Consider the following 14,161-nt stretch of genomic DNA (forward strand, 5'->3'; position numbering starts at 1 on the left):
TCTTCAGAGTTTTTCATCACTTCCTTCAATTAGAGACTGGAGAAGGCAATGGCATCCCACTCCAGTGTTTTTGCCTGGAAAATCCCATGGATGGAGGAGCATGGTGGGCTGCAGTCCATGGGGTCGCTAAGAGTCGGACACGACTGAGCGACTTCACTTCACTTCACTTTCACTTTCAATTAGAGAGCTTCCTGATTATCTTCCCAATAAATCCATTTTTATTAAAATTTTTCTTAGTTTCTGTTGCTTTCCATTAAAAAAGTTTTAACTTATATAGCTATGAAATGTACATAAATTATTTATAGTCTTTTGTCATCATTTTTCAATATTTTGTTTTTGCTGTTGCTGTTCAATCGTAAAGTCATGTCTGACTCTGCAACTCCGTGAACTGCAGCATCCCAGGCTTCCCTGTCTTCACTCTCTCCCAGAATTTGCTCAAACTCATGTACATTGAGTTGGTGATCATCCAATCACCTCATCCTCTGCTGCCCCTTCTCCTGTTGCCTTCAATCTTTCATAGCATCAGGGTCTTTTACAATAAGTCAGCTCTTCTCATTAGGTGGCCAATATATTGGAGCTTCAGCTTTAGCATCACTTTCTGAATATGCAGGGTTGATTACCTTTAGGATTGACTGCTTTGGTGTCCTTGCAGCCCAAGAGACTTTAAGTCCCACAATTACAAAGCATCTGTTCTCTAGCACTCAGCTTCTTTATGGCCCAATTCTCACATCCATACATTACTAATGGAAAAAATCATAGCTTTTACTAGACAGATTGTTGGCAAAACAATGTATCTGCTTTTTAATATGTTGTCTAGGTTGGTCATAGCTTTTTTTTCCAAGGAGCAAGCATCTTTCAATTTCATGGTGCAGTCACCATTTACTGAGATTTTGTAGCCCAAGAAAATAAAGTCTGTCATTGTCTCCATATCTATTTGCCATGAAGTGATGGGATGGATGCCATTATCTTCATTTATTGAATGTTGAGTTAAGTCAGCTTCTTTACTCTCTTTTCTCACCCTTATCAAGAGGCTGTTTAGCTCCTCTTCACTTTCTGCCATTAGAATGGTATCATCTGCAAATCTGAGGCTGTCGATGTTTCTCTGGGAATCTTGATTCTAGCTTGTGATTATAAGAGGTAAATGATAATTTATGCTATTTTAGTATACAGTAATTTGCTCACTCCATACTTACTTCAATTCTTAAAGGCCTTCTTATATTATGAATACTAGAATGCTTTATATATATCCTAGATCCACTTATAGGTTTTATTTCTTTATTTTTTTCTTATGTGATCTGGGTTCCACCAACAGTCACAAAAGGGAGCAAGCTTTGAGCCTTCACTCAGGGAAATCAGGGTTTGAAGCAGAAGTATTTAACTCTTTTAAGGCAGGAGTTCTTAATTATTTTTGTGCCATTGACCTGTTTGGTAGTCATAAGTTGTGCTAATACTATTGTAGCTTGCACTTTACATTCAAAACAATAAAAAGCTAAACTTCAGTTAAAATATATAGAAATATTTCTATTCAAGTTCAAGAAAGTATAGAATGTCAATGAAACATGATTCACCATCAATTCCTAAGGATGTCTCTAGGTGTAAATATGTGGTGATAGATGTCAGTATATATGGGGAGATACCATTCAAGATATCTTTCAAAGGAAGATACTGTTGGGGTTCCCTTGTGGCTCAGCTGGTAAAGAATCTGCCTGCAGTGTGGGAGACCTGGGTTCAGTCCTTCAGTTGAGAAGATCTCCTGGAGAAAGGAAAGGTTACTCACTCCAGTATTCCGGACTGGAGGATTCCATGGACTGTATAGTCCATGACCTCGCAAAGAGTCAGACATAAATGAACGACTTTCATAACCTTTCAAGAGGATGCCAAATTTTTTTTCTTGACTAACAGGACAAATCCTATATATGTTTGAACATTTATCCTTATTTTATTTTATATTATCTAATGTTATTAAATTTTAAGCCACTCCTATAAATTCTGGACCCTACCTATTATTTTCTTTAAAAATCTAGCTTGAAGGAATTCTGTTGTCTGCAACTAACAACAGTGACCTATATAGTAATCAATTAAAGAAATGGTTGTGGGAAAAAAGTAAGCTAAAAGGAAATGAGAATTTAAAGTGTTTTTCTGACCTAGAGTTTTAGTGTTTGAAGGTAATAGGGACCTGGTTGGAAGAAACCCTGATAATGTCTAGTATGCAATGATGGAATAAGGTTTAAACTATTTAACATGGGTACTTTGAATAAAATGCCTACTGAAAGTAAAACTTTGAGTGGCAGTTACAATGACATTTTGAAAAACTAATATGAGTTTGCTGTTTCTAAATTTAATGGTGAGCTTACCAAAAATTATTTACTTAATTAAATTGTTAGATAAAAGAATAGGTCAGAGAACCACTGGGTTTCTTTTTGAGGTAACACAGTTTGTATAGTTTAATATCAGGTGTAGAATCAGAACTTGAGTGGTACTGAAATATAAGATATATTTACAGCAAGTCTAGAGCTTTTATCTGAAAGTTGGGATATTGTTTAGAATAGTGAGGAATTAAGAAACAATGGAGATCTTCAGCTGCTGCTGAATATGTTAAATGCAAAAATTTAAGGCATTTTCCTTCTCAGTAGAAATAGTCCTGCTGTAATGACCTCTTTTGAGGATAGTTATCTATCAAAGGTATATAAATTTTCCTCAGGTCCTACTTATACCACACTATAACATATCAACCTCAGGCCCAAAATTTTACCTTGTTACACATTAGAATTTACCTGTAGAAGTTAAAGTACCCTGCTGTTTTTCTTGACCACTTAAACAAGATTTTCTGAGTATGTGGCCTAGCCATTTGCTTCTTTAAAATATTCTCCAGAAGAAGCTAATCATCTCACCACAAATTTTATATACAAGATATATAAATACACACATATGCACATAATTCCTGTTGTTGTTTAGTTGCTATGTCATGCCTTACTCTTTTGTGACCACATGGACTGTAGCCCACCAGGTTCCCCTGTCCATGGAATTTAAAGGCAAGACAATTGGAGTGGGTTGCCAGTTCTATCTCCAAGGGGTCTTCCTAACCCAAGGATTGAGCCCCCATTTCCCACATTGTCAGAAAGATTCTTCACCTCTAAACACTGTATATATATGTGTGTGTGTGTGTGTGTGTGTGTGTGTGTGTGTGTGCATGTGTGTACATATATGTATATATACAATACATACATACATTTATATATTCACTATAGTGTATAAACACTATATATATGTATTTTGTACATATGTATGTGTATGTGGGCTTCCCTGACAGTTCAGTTGGTAAAGAATCCACCTGAAATGCAGGAGACCCTGGTTCAACTCCTGGGTCATGAAGGTCTGCTGGAGAAGGGATAGGCTATTCACTCCAGTATTCTTAGGCTTCCCTTTTGGTTCAGCTGGTAAAAAATCTGCCTGCAATTCGGGAGACCTGGATTCAACCCCTGGGTTGAGAAGATCCGCTAGAGAAAGGAAAGGCTTCCACTCCAATATCCTGACCTGGAGAATTCCATGGACTGGATCTTCCATGAGTTCGCAAAGAGTCAGACATGACTGAGAGACTTTCGCTTTCACATTTATATGTGCGTGCCTGTGTGTAATGTTATCATCTTCATCCAACTGCCCCCAAAAAATAAAACAAGGCAAATATGGAGGAAACATGAAATACTTTACTCCTAAGATAAGAAGGGCATATTTCACTTCCACCCACACAGCAGAACAGTGACAGTTTCCATCTTAAGGTCAAGGAAGAGTGGAAATGTAGTTACCATGTGTTTCCAGGAAGATAAAGACATGGATAAGATTTAGCTAGTATGTTCCTCTGAGAGTAATCATGGAATATAAATGGAAAAGGAAAAAATTTAATATTGCATAGCAGCATAAGAAAGCTCTCAATTCAGCATCAAGTTTCATGAACACTGGTTTCCCATCATATTTCTGGTACCATTCTCTTTTTAGCTTCTTCTCGCCCATTTCAACACCAATAGTCACTTCCCAAACCCACATAACTATGTTTTTTGTATATTATAATATTTTAACTCATTTCTACTTAAACCTTTCCCACCTACATACTATGCTCACAGTTATGCTTTGGTTAAATAAATAGACCTGTTAACATTTTTCTGAAGCAAAAAAAGAATTTTTTCTATCCATCTAAGCAAACCAGCTAAAAATGTTATTGCTATTCAGTCACTTAACACTGTCTTACTCTTTGATTCCCCATGGACTGTAGCAGATCAGGCTCCGCTGTCCTCCACAGTCTCTTGGAGTTTGCTCAAATTCACAGTCACTAAGTTGGTGATGCTATCTAACCATCCCATCCTCTGCTGCCCCCTTTTCCTTTTGCCTTAAATCTTTCCCCAGCATCATTTTCGATGAGTTTGCACTTCACATCAGGTGGCCAAAGTATTGGAGCTTCAGCTTCAGCAACAGTTTTCACAATGAATATTCAGGATTGATCTCCATTAAGATTGACTAGTTTGACTTCCTTGCGGTCTCAAAATATAGATAGATTTAAAAACAAACAAGTTTCCTTTCTGTCATAGAATCTTCCAAAATCCCTACACTTTCTATTCATATATTAAAAGTTACTATCAATATTTAAAGGTGGCCTGCCAGATGAGAGATACTATTGCCAGGAAAACAAACTCATCACAGTATTCATGCTATTCAGAGACACCCTGTGAATTATGTCACATGGTATACGTAAGTGTCCTGTCACAAACACATATGTGATCAGCAGTCTTTTTTTGTTGTTGTTGTTCTTTCTTTCTCTTCTTTCTTCTCATCCAGTCTTCTCTGTTAGAGCCTTTCATCTTGGTTTTCCAACATGCACTTCTTTGGTTGACTTCTTCAGTCTCACATTTATGACCTTCTCTATGACATGAGGATAGGATATGGTACAAGGAGTCTAGAGTTCTAAGAACCTTTCAAATAAATGAATAAGCAGTAGAAATACAATTTTCCTAAATCAGTTCTATTTGTGTGAAATATGTCTAATTTTAAAAGTATAACTCTTAATTTTAATTCCTTAAAAAATATTTCTTAAATATATTATTCTATGACTTACCTTGTTGTTGCTATTGTTCCTAGAGTGGTAACATTCAGCAGAAATATATTTGCAATATGTCTATTATGTAACGAAATCAGTTCTTTAGGTTAGTATGCTGTGCAGTGCTTCAAATGGTGAACAACCTAATTGCTTTTCATCACTCTATACTGATCAGATCAGTTCAGTTCAGTTCAGTCGCTCAGTCGTGTCTTACTCGAACCCCATGAATTGCAGCACGCCAGGCCTCCCTGTCCATCACCAGTTCCCAGAGTTCACCCAAACCCACGTCCATCAAGTTAGTGATGCCATCCAGCCATCTCATCCTCTGCCGTCCCCTTCTCCTCCTGCCCCCAATCCCTCTCAGCATCAGAGTGTTTTCCAATGAGTCAACTCATCGCATGAGGTGGCCAAAGTACTGGAGTTTCAGCTTTAGCATCATTCCTTCCAAAGAAGTCCCAGGACTGATCTCCTTTAGAGTGGACTGGTTGGATCTCCTTGCAGTCCAAAGGACTCTCAAGAGTCTTCTGAACATCACAGTTCAAAAGCATCAATTCTCTGGCATTCAGCTTTCTTCACAGTCCAGCTCTCACACCCATACATGACTACTGGAAAAAACATAGCCTTGACTAGATGGACCTTTGTTGGCAAAGTAATGTCTCTGCTTTTTAATATGCTATCTAGATTAGTCAAAACTTTCCTTCCAAGGAGTAAGCATCTTTTAATTTCATGGCTGCAATCACCATCTGCAGTGATTTTTGAGCCCCCCAAAATAAAGTCTGACACTGTTTCCACTGTTTCCTCATCTATTTCTTATGAAATAATGGGACCACATGCCATGATCTTTATTTTCTGAATGTTGAGCTTCAAGCCAACTTTTTCAGTCTCCTCTTTCATTTTCATCAAGAGGCTTTTTAGTTCCTCTTCACTTGCTGCCATAAGGGTGGTGTCATCTGCTCTCTGAGCTTATTGATATTTCTCCCAGCAATCTTGATTCCAGCTTGTGTTTCCTCCAACCCAGCGTTTCTCATGATGTACTCTGCATATAAGTTAAACAAGCAGGGTGGCAATATACAGCCTTGACATACTCATTTTCCTAAGAAACAAGCAAATTTTTTAAATTATTTTTTAAACATATCCTTCAGATGAAGAGCTCAATATTCTTTTACCCAAATATGATCCCAGAAATTTCCTCCATAGTCTCTGAAAATAGTCACAAATGCCTTCTTTTCTATCTCTCCCATGTTTCTTTAATACTGTTTTTGTGAACAAGTAAAATAATGCTATGTTATAAAGAACTTTGATAGAGATTGATAACAGCTGACTTATAAGTTTATAAAACTCTGCTTATATCTACTTTTATACCTATTTCCTCAAATCTATATGAAGGACTGCTGACATTGTGAACATTTATTATAGGATTTTCCTTACATATGAAACCTTTCACCTTCCTTAGATTCACAAATGTTCCTACACTTCTTTTTTTTTCGAGAAATAATCTGTTTCTATTCAAAGACTAGACTAGCACACATTAAGCCTACCTATCCAACACTAAATTTTAGAAACAAGAAAAAAAAAAGTTAATGCATTGATAACAAGAAAGGAAAACTAGTGTTTCATAAACTATTCATAATCTTTCAGACATAGACAGTAGACAAAATGAATTTAAAGAAGGAATCCATAGCCTAAAATGTGTGGCATAGCATGCTTCTATTAATAAGAGCTCACAATCTTCTGTCTGGACAGAAACAGACAGAAAAGACAGGAGGAACTGCACCACATTTCCTCCTGCCTCTTCAGTTTTTCTCCTTTTCGGTGGCAGCCAAAGAAAGGTGTTATTAGTTTGATTACCCCCACAGAGACAACTGGGAAAAATTTTCCCTGTACACTGCTAACTTGTGTCAGACAATAGCCATGGAGGCAGACACCTACAGCCAAAAGCACAGGATTTAGGAATTGAGTTAGAGTTACAGGGCAATGCCCAAAGCAACCTGCTATACACTGGAAGAAATGGGGGGCTCAAACCCACATTTTCTTCTCAAGTACTATGCCTTTCACCCCTTACACTCTTCTGCCACTCTCATAGAAAATAGATCAAACAAAAGCTGCAGCACCTGCTGCCAGGTCTTTACCCATAAGCAGGCTGTGCAAAGGATGCTATAGGCAATCTAGTAGAAAGCTCAGCTAGGAAAATAAGTTTATTTCATAGCCAATACTAAGAAACAACTCAACCAACATAAGAACTAACACTTGAGGAATCAAAATTAATAGAACAAGAAGAAAAGATGATTTCCACTAACTAAACACTTAGAGGCATTAATGACATTGGGTAATATTCTAGCTATAGAAGAAAAAGCCAGATCAGGATTTGGAAAAATCAGCATATACAATCAATTTTATGGTAAATATAAATGACCTATTTTAAATTTATTAAAATATGAAAAAAAGTAAAAATTATAGGACATGTAAGTGAAATATCAATACATAGTTTACATATTATAAATATATGTGCTGTGCTCAGGTGCTCAGTCATGTCTGACTCTTTGCAACCCCATGAACTGTAGCCCACCCTGCTCCTCTGTCCATGGGACTGACTAGGCAAGAATGGTAGAGTAGGTTTCCGTTTCCTCTTCTATGGGGTATTTCTGACCCTGGGATCGATCTTGCATCTCCTCCACCTTTGGCATTGGCCAGAATATTCATCACCACTGGAAAACCCCATAATCTATTACCAATTCCAATTTCACATCTTTCCTCTTACAAAACAATTTCATTATTTATTTTCTTTCTGCAGTTTTCAATATCTCCTCCCTCTTTTCTTTCAATCAATGATTGTATTTAACAGTGTCATGTTCCACTGAGAAACATTCTGATTTTGTTCGTTCATTTATTTGTTTGTTGTGTCTTGTTTAGCCCTCAGCTTCAGGTGTCTTTTTACCTTAAACAGCTAGCACGTGGAGATTTTTGTCAGAGGACTAACTTAGACTAATCGATTCTGTTTTGTAAGAACAAAGAAATTCCAAGAACTGGGAATTTACTATGCTGGGGAATATTTAAACAATGAGTGATGAATATATGTGTATGAAAGTCCAGCTCATTTGCCTTTCATCAGAACAACTTTTTATAATTTATGCTCAAGAATTCCCCTCTAAGATCAAACTAAAGATATATTCTTCCAGATAATGTCTTCTTTCTTGACTTCACTTTTGTTGTCCTGCCTGCCAGCCCATCCAATCTCTTTTTTGAAATTTATTTATTTTTAACTGAAGGATATCTGCTTTATAGTATTACTTTGGTTTCTACCAAACATTAATATGAAACAGCCATAGATTTACCCATGTCTCCACCCACTTGAACATCCCTGCCACCTCCCTCCCCATCCTACCCTTCTAAGCTATTCCCTAGGCCCAGTCTGAGTTCCCTGAGTCATACAGCAAATTCACATTGACTATCTATTTTACATATAGTAATGCACATTTCCATGTTACTCTCTCCATACCTACTACCCACACCTTCTCCACCACCCAGCTGTGCCTGTGAGTTTGTTCTCAGTGTCAGTGTCTCCATTGTTGTTCTGCAAATTGGTTCATTGGTACCATCTTTATAAATTCCATATATATGCCTTAGTATATGATACTTTTTCTCTTTTTGACTTACTTCACTCTGTATAATAATCTCTAGGTTCATCCTCCTCATTAGGACTAATCTGAATGCATTCCTTTTTATCAGTTCAGTTCAATTCCTCAGTAGTGTCCAACTCTTTGTGACCCCCTGGACTGCATAATGCCAGGCTTCCCTATCCACCACCAACTCTCGGAGATCAGTCAAACTCATGCCCATCAAGTCAGTGATGCCATCCAACCATCCTATCCTCTGTTGTCCCCTTCTCCTCTTGCCTTTAATCTTTCCCAGCATTAGGGTCTTTTCAAATGAGTCAGTTCTTCACATCACATGGCCAAAATATCAGAGCTTCAGCTTCAGCATCAGTCCTTCCAATGGATATCCAGGACTGATTTCCTTTAGGATTGACTGGTTGGATCTCCTTGCAGTCCAAGGGACTCTCAAGAGTCTTCTCAAACAACACAGATCAAAATCATCAATTTTAGTGCTCAGGTTTCTTGATAGCCCAAATCTCACATCCATACATGATTACTGGATAAACTATAGCTTTGACTAGATGGACCTTTGTTGGAAAAGTAATGTCTCTATTTTTTAATATGCTGTCTAGGTTGGTCATAGCTTTTCTTCCAAGGAGCAAGTGTCCTTTAATTTCCTCTAGATGGATGAGTAATATTCCCTTGTATTTGTACCTCAGCTTCTTAATCCATTCTTCTGCCAGTGGACATCTAGGGGGCTTCCATGTCCTAGTTATTGTAAATAGAGCTGTAATGAATATTGGGTTGCATGTGTCTTTTGCAATTTTGGTTTCCTCAGGATATATGCCTAGTTGTGGGAATGCTAGGTTCAAAAGTTTTTATTCCTAGTTTTCTAAGGAGTTCTCCATTCTGTTCTCCATAATGGCTGTATCAATTTGCATTCCCACCAACAGTGCACGAGAGTTCTTTTTTCTCTATAGCTTCTCTAGCATTTATTATTTGTAGATTTTTTGATGATAGCCATTCTGTCTGGTGTGAGGTGATATCTCATTGTAGTTTTGATTTGCATTTCTCTAATAGTAATGTTGAGCATCTTTTCATGTGTTTATTAGCCAACTATGTGTCTTCTTTGGAGAAATGTCTGTTTAGATGTTTTGCCCTTTTTTTTTAATTGAGTTAATTATTTTTCTGATATTAACTTATATGAGCTGCTTGTATATTTTTGAAATGAATCATTTGTCTGTTTCATTTGCTATTATATTTTCCCACTCTGAGGATTGTCTCTTCACCTGGTTTATAGTTTCCTTTGCTGTGCAATAGCTTTTAGGTTTAATTAGATCTCACTTGTTTATTTTTGTTTTTATTTCCATTTCTGTAGGAGGTGGGTCATCGAGGATCTTGCTGTAATTTGTCATAGCATATTCTGCCTATACTTTCCTCTAAGAATTTTATAGTTTCTGGTCTTACTTTTAGGTCTTTAATTTATTTTGAGTCTATCTTTGTATATGGTATTAAGAAGTGTTCTATTTTCATTCTTATACACATAGGTGTCCAATTTTACCAGCACCACTTATTGTAGATGCTATATTTGCCCTATTGTGTATTCTTGCCTCCTTCTTCAAAAAACAAGGTATCCATGGGTACATGGGTTTATCTCTGGGCTTTCTGTCTTGTTCCATTGGTCCATACTTCTATTTTTGTGCCATGCTATCTTGATGACTATAGCTTTGTATTATACTCTGAAGTCAGGAAGGTTGATTCCTCCATGTCTATTTTTCTTTCTCAAGATTGCTTTGGCTATTAGGGTCTTTTGTGTTTCCATATGAATAGTGAGATATTTGATCTAGTTCTGTAAAAAATGCCATTGGCAATTGGACAGGGATTACATGGAATCTGTAAATTACATATGGTAGTATAGACATTTTCCCAATATTAATTCTTCCAATCTAGGAACATGGAATGTCTCTCCATCTGTTTAAGTTGTATTTGATTTCTTTGATCAGTGTCTTATACTTTTCTATATATAACTCTTTTGTCTCCTTAGTTAAGTTTATCCTTAAGCACTGTATTATTTTTGTTGCAAAGGTAAATGGGATTGATTCCTTAATTTCTCTTTCTAATATTTCATTTTTACTTTATAGGAATGCAAGTGATTTTTGTGTATTGATTTTATATCCTGCCACTTTGCTAAATTCACTGATCAGATTTGGTAGTTTTCTGAGAGTATCTTTAGGGTTTTCTCTGTGTTGTATTAGGCTTCCCTGGTAGCTCAGCTGGTAAATAATCTGCCTGCAATGCATGAGACCCTGGTTCAATTCCTGGGTTTGGGAAGATACCCTGGAGAAAGGATAGGCTACCCACTCGAGTATTCTTGGACATCTCTGGTGGCTTAAAAGGTAAAGGGTCTTCTTGCAATGTGGAAGAACTGGGTTTGATCCCTGGTTTGGGAAAATGCCCTGGAGGAGAGCATGGCAACCCACTCTAGCATTCTTTCATCTCTTCATGGGCAGAGGAGTCTGGCAGGCTATATAGCCCATGGGGCAGCACCAGACTCAGACACAACAGAGTGACTAAGCATATGTATAGTATCATGTGGTTTGCTAAAAATGAGAGTTTTACTTCTTTTCCAATCTGGATTACTTTTATTTGTTTTAATGCTGTGATTGCCATGACTAATACTTTCAAAGCTATGTTCAATAATAGTGGTGAGAGTGAGCACCCGTGTTTTGTTCCTTATCTTAGAGAAAGTGCTTTTAGTTTTCACCTCTCAGAATAATGTTTGCTGTGGACTTATCATACATGGGCTTTATTATATTGAAGTAGGTTTCTTCTATTTTTGGAAGAGGTTTTTTTTTTATCATAAATAGGTGTTAAATTTTTCAAAATATTTTTCTGCATCTATTGAAATTATCATATGGTTTTTACCTTTTGATTTGTTAATATGATGTATCACATTGATTGATATGGATATATTGAAAATCCTTGCATCCCTAGGGTAAATCCGACTTGATAAACTTGACTTGATCATGGTGTGTGATCTCTTTAATGTGCTGTTCAATTTGGTTTGCTAGAATTTTATTGAGGATTTTTGAATCTATGTTCATCAATGATATTGGTCTTTAAATTTTTTGTTGTTGTTGTCTTTGTCTGGTTTTGATATCATGGTGATGTTGGTCTCATAGAATGATTTTGAAAGTGTTCTTCCCTCTGCAACCTTGTGGATGCATTGTAGAAAAACAATGATTAATTCTTCTCAAATTATTTGAGATAATCCATCTGGCCCTGGGCTTTTGTTTTGGGGGACATTTTTGACCACCTTTTCAATTTTAGTGCTTATAATTGGGTTGTTTATAATTTCTATTTATTCTTGGTTCAGTCTTGGAAAATTGAACATTTTAAGTAATTTGTCCATTTCTTCCAGCTTGTCCTTTTATTGGCATATAGTTCTGTGTAGTAGTCTTTTATTACTCTTTGAATTTTGTGTTGTATGTTGTAGCCTCTCCTTTTCCATTTCTAAGTTTGTTGATTTGATTCTTCTCCCTTTTTTTCTTGATGAGTCCTCCTAATGGTTTATGAATTTTGTCTATCTTCTTGAAGAATCATGTTTTAGTTTTATTAATCTTTACTATTTATCAGATCTAGTCCTGTAAATCTATTTCTCACTTCCACTGTGTAATCATAAGGGATTTGATTTAGGTCATACTTGAATGGTCTAGTGGTTTTCCCTACTTTTTTCAATTTAAGTCTGAATTTGCCAATAAGGAGTTCATGATCTGAGCCACAGTCAGCTCCAAGTCTTGTTTTTGCTGACTGTATAGAGCTTCTCCATCTTTGGCTACAAAGAATATAATCAATCTAATTTTGGTGTTGACCACCTGATGATTGATGTCCATGTGTAGAGTCTTCTCTTGTGTTGTTGGAAGAGGGTGTTTGCTATGACCAGGGTGTTCTCTTGGCAAAATGCTATTATCCTTTGCCCTGCTTCATTCCATATTGCTAGGCCAAATTTGCCTGTTACTCCAGGTGTTTCTTGATTTCCTACTTTTGCATTCCAGTCCCCTATAATGAAAAGGACATCTTTTTTGGGTGTTAGTTCTAAAAGGTCTTGTAGGTCTTCATAAAACTGTTCAACTTCAACTTCTTCAGCATTACTGTCGGGACATAGACTTGGAACTATGAATCTTGGAATCAAGATTGTTGGGAGAAATATCAATAACCTCAGATATGCAGATGACACCACCCTTATGGCAGAAAGTGAAGAGGAACTAAAAAGCCTCTTGATGAAAGTGAAAGTGGAGAGTGAAAAAGTTGGCTTAAAGCTCAACATTCAGAAAACTAAGATCATGGCATCTGGTCCCATCACTTCATGGGAAATAGATGGGGAAACAGTGGAAACAATGTCAGACTTTATTTCTGGGGGCTCCAAAATCATTGCAGATGATGACTGCAGCCATGGAATTAAAAGACACTTACTCCTTGGAAGGAAAGTTATGACCAACCTAGATAGTATATTCAAAAGCAGAGACATTACTTTGTCGACTAAGGTCTGTCTAGTCAAGGCTATGGTTTTTCCAGTAGTCCTTTATAGATGTGAGAGTTGGATTGTGAAGAAGCTGAGCACAGAAGAATTGATACTTTTGAACTGTGGTGTTGGAGAAGACGTTTGAGAATCCCTTGGACTGCAAGGAGATCCAACCAGTCCATTCTGAAGGAGATCAGTCCTGATTATTCTTTGGAAGGACTGATGCTAAAGCTGAAACTCCAGTACTTTGGCCACCTCATGCGAAGAGTTGACTCATTGGAAAAGACTCTGATGCTGGGAGGGATTGGGGGCAGAAGGAGAAGGGGACGACAGAGGATGAGATGGCCAGATGGCATCACCAACTCGATGGACGTGGGTTTGGGTGAACTCTGGGAGTTGGAGATGGACAGGGAGGCCTGGCATGGTGCAGTTCATGGGGTTGCAGAGTCAGACATGACTGAGCGACTGAATGGAACTGAACTGAATCTTTATTATTGTTTCCTTCATTTATTTTTCACTTATTTCTGCTCTGATATTTATGATTTATTTCCTTCTACTAATTTTTTTGTTGTTGTTGTTTTCATTCATCTTCTTCCAGGTGTCTTAGGTGTAAAGTTAGGTTGCGTCTTCAATATTTTTGTTTTGTTTCCTGAGATAGAATTGCATTGTTATAAACTTCCCAATTAAAACTGCTTTTGCTGCATCCCACAGGTTTTGAATTGTCGTGTTTTCCTTGTCATTTATTTCTAGGATTTTTTTTTTTTTCTTTTGATTTCTTCAGTAACCTCTTCATTATTTAGAATTGTATTATTTAATCTCCATTTGTTCGTGTTTTTTACAGCTTTTTTTTCCCTGTAATTGATATCTCATCTTATTATACTGTGGTCAGAAAAGATGATTAATATGATTTCAATTTTTTTTTTTAATTTACTGAAGTTTGATTTGTGACACATAGATGTG

The sequence above is a fragment of the Capricornis sumatraensis genome, chromosome 12 (genome assembly GCF_032405125.1).
Source record: "Capricornis sumatraensis isolate serow.1 chromosome 12, serow.2, whole genome shotgun sequence".
In the NCBI taxonomy this organism is placed as follows: domain Eukaryota; kingdom Metazoa; phylum Chordata; class Mammalia; order Artiodactyla; family Bovidae; genus Capricornis; species Capricornis sumatraensis.